General features: G+C 39.1%; 1 long non-coding RNA gene across 1 annotated transcript; it reads left to right on the top strand.

Annotated features, from left to right (window-relative positions):
- The first annotated feature begins 7083 nt into the window (after positions 1-7083).
- Positions 7084-7577, top strand: LOC135613808 (uncharacterized). The gene is made up of 3 exons (XR_010487382.1): positions 7084-7262; positions 7335-7412; positions 7511-7577. It is a non-coding gene; the product is annotated as an uncharacterized LOC135613808 (long non-coding RNA).
- Positions 7578-8286: the final 709 nt, after the last annotated feature.

Consider the following 8286-nt stretch of genomic DNA (forward strand, 5'->3'; position numbering starts at 1 on the left):
GATGCGTTCTCCTCTTCATTCCAAAGCGACAGCTTTACATGTATGCCTGTAGTCAATGTTAGAACTGAATCATTGAGAGGTGAATCCATTGACAACGCATATGGTAGTTGGTGAAGTAAAATTTTTATAGTCTTGTTGACTAAGATCACGAGGACTGAAATAAAGTGATCGGTTAGATTCATCTACCCACCTCAAACCCTAAATCCCAAACCCGATGTATGAATTACCTCACAAAGACGAGATGATAATATAATAAATAATAATAAAAAAGTCTCGGGTTAATAAAATCTAAGAAGATTTGACTCTCAGAGCTCCATTGTAGAGGTACTGAGTGAACTAAATCACATCTAAAATCTAAAATATTGTTCTTGATGGTATCTAAGATCTACGTAAGTGGCCAAAATCTCATTCAATGAAGACCGGAGCTAACTTAACTGATTAAAAATTTGATTATTTGATAGTAAGATACAAGGATCGAGTCCACCTTATTATCACTCACTGTTGGTATAAAGAAAAAGAAAAAAACAAAGCTAACAAAGTTACACAAAAGTGCACCCAAACTATTGTACGATTGATACGAGGGATTGAAAACATGCTTAAGAGAGAGAATAGTTATATATTAATAAAACTTGGATTGACAAAATTGATTTGTGAGCTAAACCTAATAAATATATAACTGGCATTGGGTCTATTCAGTCTTACTAATATGAAACTATTCTCTTAATCCTCTATTCTTCTTCATAATTAATAAAAATCCTAATTAGGTTCGTTTAAACTTAAAACCGACCATAATATTTCATAAAACAAGAATAAGAAAAAAAATAACGTAGACATAAATCTTTGTTGCTGAACTTTTAATTGTTTCATTTTTCTCCTTAAATCAATTTTTACTAGTATGTGTCAAATCCTTTATATATATATATATATATATATATATATATATATATATATATATATATATATATATATATATATATATATATATATATATATCTTTTAAACATAAATGAGATCATGTCAAACGAATATGGAGTAATTATTATATGACTCAGCTTTCTGTGTCCGATCATATAGCGTTGAGTTAATCCTCTTATTACTATCACTTTTGTCTGTCTCATAGGTTTTGGCCTTACATGAGATGACGATGACTTAATGAGATCAGCATGTGATGGGGCAGAGGTGATTGACGCGTTGGCTACCATTCACATCTCATAGTTTCGTATCAGATGAGATGGACTTGACATATTTCGGGTGCCTAATCATTTTTGTTGGGCATTTCACTATTTTGTTACTCACATTTGAGGTATATTCTGTTTCTGATCATTTGCTTTTATTTGGTGCAATGCCTTACCTTGTAATATATAAACTATGGTAATTCTTTACATCATGCCCTAATCCAACTTGACGTTGGTGGGTCACGGTTGCTCTTTCGGATTGTAAATGACCTAATTTCGTTAGTAAATGAATATAGTTTAGGAATATTTTTCTTGATTCAATAATGATTTAGTTAATACATGTCATGAGTACGATGATGTGGCTAATACATTAATATCACATGATCCATGCATTAGTCTCATGACAACATGATTGATACCTCAACTTATACAATTGATAGGTCGATGTCATATGACTGACACCTTAACTCTAGATTATTGATATATTAGAATCCACATGATTGATATTGTAATATTATGTGATTGATACATTAGAACCATATAAATCCTAGTAACAATTACGCTCAAGACCAACACTTCATGTTCTCATGAGCAGTACATCGTATAAAGATAATGATTCTAAAAATTTACTATAAAAAGAGATTCTATATGTATATCCATGACATAAAAAAATTAAAATATATTCATTTGACTTGTTAATTTATGCATCTAAAGGGTATTGTGAAGAGTGTCTCGAGTTTTATATGATTCAAACTTTATTAAAAATGTTTAACTTAGATCGGCTCGAGAAAGAAATAGGTTATATCCTAATCAACTTCTACATCAAATAACTAAAAATTGACTTAACAGCATTATAATTAGGTTGATTGCTAGCTTTCCTTTAGATTGTCACAAGTGAGTTTGGCCAATAACTCCATTTTAGTCCTGACCAATAATTATATTTTGATCCTTCAACCATGGACCAAAATGCTTAAGCGGTCAATCATACATATTGCCCAATTCAATTAACTTGACCCAGACCCTAACATAGACTCTATTTTGATCCTTTAACCACGGACAAAAATGTTTAAACAAGAATTAACATAATACACTCATCAGACCCATATAAGTCAATCATATATATTGTCCATTTCCGAGATAAGACTAATAGAATATTACAAAGATAGTCTTCTAATATATATATATAATTCTTTGAAAATGGATATCATCCTTTTTTTACTTATTGATTGTTTTATTGTCAGTCTTTGTTATAATGGACCAGGACCGGTTTCTAGTTTTAGGGTTGTGATGCAATTAACTAATAGCTAGATTCAATTAATTCCATGGCTTTCTCCATCAAAATTGAACACGAAAACATGTGTTCGAATCGAATAGATATGACGATTTGTCAGTTCTAAATTAAACTTAAATAGGATCTAAACGATTCCATTACGATAATTTTTAAATCAGAAAAGATAGTTCTTGATTTTATTTTTTTTATTTTAATATTGTATGTTTTGGTTCTAATTCTAAAATCAACCTTATACGATTTAATTTTTATTTTTACATTTAAGAATCGGAATCAGATCGACTAAAGATTCAGTTGATAAGTTGCTAAATAATTATCATACAAATTAATGAAATAAATATCCGTATGGATTAAACGAACGGCACATCCGTGATTTCTGCCGTAAGCCTAAAGCGGTGATGCGACAACTTTTAGTGCTGGCGTGGGCCAATCTACTGCCAACGTCACCATGCGCGTCATGTCTGTCGAAGAGCCACTTGAATGTCATCTTGGCAGGACACGAGGTTATCCCATCTTGGCTTTTTTTACGTGGCAACACGTGGCAGCTCGGCCACTCCGTTCTCGGGACCCACACATCCGACCACCATCCCCCATCTCGAAGTCACGTTAAGGTTTGCCGCGCCGACCTCCGGCCACCCCCTGCCACGGCTAGCGATCCTTCACAGCCGCGATGGACGGCCGCGATCGTCGGAGCCACCCGAGGCCAACTCGTGGCTCCGACACCTCCACGTACAACCCCCTCTTCCGCACCGTCTCGCCCGAACTCGAACGCGCAGGCGTTGCACCGCGAGTCGGGGGCCCGATTAGCCCCTCCGTGCCTACGTCACGCGGGGCGGTAACCAGGTGGGACTAAGTCTGCTACGTGGCATTTGTCAGCACCGCCTCGGGCGTTATACCCTTTTGTTACTCTGAGGTGGCCGTGTCGAGTACCCATGGCGTCGCCTTCGCCTCTTTCCTCCGCGCGACAGCGACGCGGAGTGGGACATCGTGGGACGGTGGAGATGGAGCTCGATGCGGCGCGGGCCCTGACGGACCTCGCGGGGTCAGCGGCGACAGGGAGTGAGAGCGGCGGGGAAGAGTGGAAGAGAATCGAGAGTAGGTCCAGGAAGCGGAGCAAGAGCAAGTCGCCTGAAAGGGCACAACTCGGGAGCTTCCAGGGTCAGGAGGAGACTTCAATTTTGGGAGTAAGATAACTACTGTACTCTTCTCTAATGGGACCAGGTTGGCAACTTAATAAAAAACACATCCAATTCTTGCGTGCAATGATTCTTCCTTTAGATTAAAGACGGTAGATTTTTAGGCATCTGGGTATGTCCATGTACAGATTATTCTTGACAAGTAGGTGATGTCTTCGCTCTTAACCGGCAACCTATTGTTATGTTTAGCTTTTATATTCCTGTGCTACGTTGTAGGAGGCTAAACACTAAACTTGTTCTTGAAGGGATATAAACAGGAATAACCTTATGAACAAATGCTAGAAGGTCATGATATGCAGCGGAATTAAATGGAAGCACAATCAAACAACACACCAAGATATACGTGAAAAATCCCTCCAATGTGAAGGGTAAAAATCACGAGGCAAACTAGAGATAATCCACTATGAGAATAATGAATATACAAATCTTAATCTCTTGCCCTAAACCCTAGCAACAATCACAAAAGAACAACTAGGATACAAGGATCACGTCACTGCCCACAATATCTAAAACCTCCCCAAGTAATCATAGCAAGAGTCTACTGTAGATTTGATCTAACCTGAGATGATTGAGAACAGCCTCTCTGCTTTGGAATCTCGTGGCTGTATGCTTCTTCCACGTTGCTGCCGTTGCTGTCCTATTTAAGCCTTTTTTTGCCTCCAAAACGCAGCCACCACACCTCCCTAATGTTAATTAGGGTTAGGTTAAGAGGGGGTGTGGGCTGTGGGCTGCCCAAGTCCACTATGGGCTAAATCTGTGGGCTGCCAGCCCAACAACCTCCCCCTTCAACCCATAAGGGAGATTGTCCCATGATTCCTCAATGTGAAGCCATGCCGACCAGTTGTCGGCATATCTCCTGCTTTTCTTTTGGTAAGGTCTTCATTCCATTTGGTAGCAGTACCAAATCATAAGTGTGGTTCGTCTGAAGAGTATCCATCTCTTCCTACATAGCAACTAACCACTTCTCTTTCTGCTCACTTTCAACTGCTTCCTGGTAACTCTCTGGTTCACCTGCATCAGTAAGCATCACATACTCATCTGTAGAGTATCTTCTGGAAAGTTGACGTTGTCTAGATCAACATCAGGCTCAACATGTCCTACAGGTAGATTAACATCAGGCTCTACACCATCTTCCTGCACATCTCCCCCATCACCCTGATATACTGGAGGAATAATTGGGTCACAATCTGCTCATCATAAGCTTTAGCCTGTAACCTGTACAAAGTATGACATTTCTTTCCATTAGCTATAACAAGAGAACCCTTACTAAGTTTTCATTGCCCTTTGTGAAATCTGTTATCATAGTCTTCATCATCTAGCCTTCCAACTGAAATTAAATTCAATCTCAAGTCAACCACATGCCTCACATCCTTAAGCACCAACTTGCAGCCAAGGTTAGTCTTTAAATGGATATCACCCATGCCTATGATGTCTGTTGTGCCATAGTTGCCCATCTTGACAACACCAAAATTTTCAGACCTGTATGTAGCAAAAAACTCCCTCCGTGGTGTAGCATGATAAGAAGCACCTGTGTCAATCACCCACTCAAGATCCTGACACACACAAGAAAAAATATCATCAGAGACAAAATCAAATAGTATTATCCTTTGACTCTATAGACTCCACTTCTTTTCCCTTTTTCTTGTTCTTCTTATGTTGCTTACATTGGTTCTTGTAATGTCCTTTCTCACCACAGTTATAGCAAATAATACATTTTCTTGATCTTGACTTGCTCCTACCCATACATGAACTACTTCTAGACTTTGACATTCCTCTATTCTCTGAGATAAGTGCCTGTGAATCATTCTGAGATGTTGCCGAACTCTTTCTTTTCAACTCCTCATTCAACAAACTGCTTGTTACTTGACTCATAGTGATAACACCATCTAGCGCAGAATCACTGAGGGAAACCATCAGTGTCTCCTAACTTTCTGGTAATGAACTGAGAAGTAACAATGCCTGCAACTCATCATCAAGAGACATTTTCATAGAGGATAACTGGTTAGTAATACTTTGCATTTCATTCAAATGTTCAGCAATAGAAGCACCCTCTCTATATTTTAGGTTCATAAGTTTTCTGATCAAAAAAGCTTTGTTGCCAGTTGTTTTTCTTTCATAGAGACTTTCCAACTTTTTCCAAAGAGAATATGTAGAAATTTCAGTAGAAACATGGTGAAAGACATTATCATCAAGCTACTATCGAATAAATCTAATTATTTTTCGATCTAACCTCTTCCACTCATCATCTGTCATAGTTATGGGTTTTGCACTATCCCCCTGCAAAGGCCCATACAAATCTTTGCAATACAAGAGATCTTCCATTCTTGATTTTCATATCATCCAATTGTTTCCATTTAAACTAATCATGCGAGAAACATTCCTGGCCTCCATGTTCAAATACAAAATTTAAATCACCAAAACCCTTTTTTGCTTTGATACCAGTTGATAGAGATATAAACAGGAATAACCTTTGTATATGAACAAATACTAGAAGGCCATGATGTGCAACGGAATTAAATGGAAGCACAATCAAACAGAACACCAAGATATATGTGGAAAACCCCTCCAATGTGATGGGTAAAAATCACGGGGCAAACTAGAGATAATCCACTATGAGAATAATGAATATACAAATCTCAATCTCTTGTCCTAAACCCTAGCAACAATCACAAGAGAACAATTGGGATACAAGGATCACATCACTACCCACAATATCTAAAACCTCCCCAAGTAATCACAGCAAGAGTCTACTGTAGATTTGATCTAACCTGAGATGAGAACACTGCTAGATGATTGAGAACAACCTCTCTGCGTTGTCCTTGTCTTTTTCACTTTTTTTCTCTTCCTTTTCCACCTTGTTTTCTTCATTTTCTTTGGAATCCCGTGGTTGTATGCTTCTCCCACGTTGCTGCCCTATTTAAGCATTTTTCTGCCTCCAAAACGCAGCCACCACACCTCCCTAATGTTAATTAGGGTTAGGTTAAGAGGGGGTGTGGACTATGGGCTGTTCAAGCCCACTATGGGCTGAATCTATGGACTGCCAGCCCAATAGTTCTTTCGTGATGTTGCCATTCCTTATGTTAAAAGGAACCCTTTTCCCTTTTTTTCTTGGTTTGCTGAGAGTGGATTTACGCGTCAAAGCTATCCTGAAGTCAAGTTTGGTTTCTTCCCGTTCATACACATTGTAGATTTCCTTTCTTTTTTTTGTCCTGCAAAAGAATGTTGAAAGATAGCCTACATAATTACTTTCGTTAGCCGGATTGCCTGAGATCTATTGTTTCTGATGTAATAAACATTGTGGAATTCCCGCGTTTCTCACTCAGAATGAAAAAGATTGTTGAATTTTACTAGTAAAACTAATATTCTTTTTTCCGTCAGAAAAGATAATTGTCATTCACAAATATTTTGACGATGTGATGTTGGCCTTTGCTGAAGGGGACATGCTCGACTGCCGGTTGTTATGGAGATTGCACTGCTGCAGACAATGTAGTGCAAGAAAGAGCACATAGCCAAGTGAGTTCTGAATTGGGTAAATCTACGGTCAAGGTCCCCAGTAATTACTCATCACTATATGGTAGTAGATCCAAACAAAATTTGACGGAGGTAGATTTTTCTTGACCTCATTCGATATGATTTCCCGCTGAAGTGAACACTTAAAAGTTGAGCTTCTTACAGGCTGAGAAAGAACAACGAAGATTGCGCAGGGTCATTGCTAACCGGGAGTCAGCTAGGCAGACCATCCGTCGGCGCCAGGTGAGAGTTGGAATGAATTCTCTCTTCATGGTATTATTCTTTAGGCTAGTCCTTATGATGCTAACTCCGATATGTTCAATGATCTTGTATGTTGAGAGGCCCTTCGCGAGGAGCTAACGAGAAAAGTTGCCGATTTGTCATTGGAAAATGAGAAAATGAAGATGGTAAGCACCACATTTAGCTCTAGAGATTCCATTCCTTCGTGTCTGTCTGTCGAGACTTGATATGCCTCTCCCTGTTCATGACTTTGAGAATGTGTTTTGTCCTAATTATTCTGATGATTCGGTGATTCATGTTTCTAGTGATTCTGATAGATACTTTGAATTGATTGAAGGAGAAGGATATTGCTACGAGGGAATACCTTTCACTCAAGGAGACAAATGAACAACTAAAAGATCAGGTTTGACATCTGCAACCTCTGCGGGAGTCGAAAATTGATTCATGTTCTAACTACGCTTTCTTCGCTTGCATAACTGGTACTCAATCCTGTATAGATTGCCAAGACAGTGAGGCCTGAGGCTGACCAAAATATTAATGCTGCAACCACAGAGATGGAATCACCAAAAACCGGTCGCCGGTTTATCGGATACGGAAGATCGCCTATCGTACAGTTCATGTATCCTTCCTGGCCTTCCATGTGGGGGAACACTCTAGCTTTCTTCGGGCAAGCTAATCCTAGCAATATAAGCGGATCAGTGCCACCTCAAAACATGCCATCTTGCGCTTGGTATTATCCATTTCGTCGTGGCGAGCATGGTCTCGGGCAGTCCTACGGAGAAGCAGACGACACAGAGAGAGCTGCTGTCCATGGCACTGATGACAAGGAAAAACACTCTTTGTTGGCAACTGTTGGAACCGAGAGGGCGAATGCACC

The sequence above is a fragment of the Musa acuminata genome, chromosome BXJ2-6 (genome assembly GCF_036884655.1).
Source record: "Musa acuminata AAA Group cultivar baxijiao chromosome BXJ2-6, Cavendish_Baxijiao_AAA, whole genome shotgun sequence".
Classification (NCBI taxonomy): domain Eukaryota; kingdom Viridiplantae; phylum Streptophyta; class Magnoliopsida; order Zingiberales; family Musaceae; genus Musa; species Musa acuminata.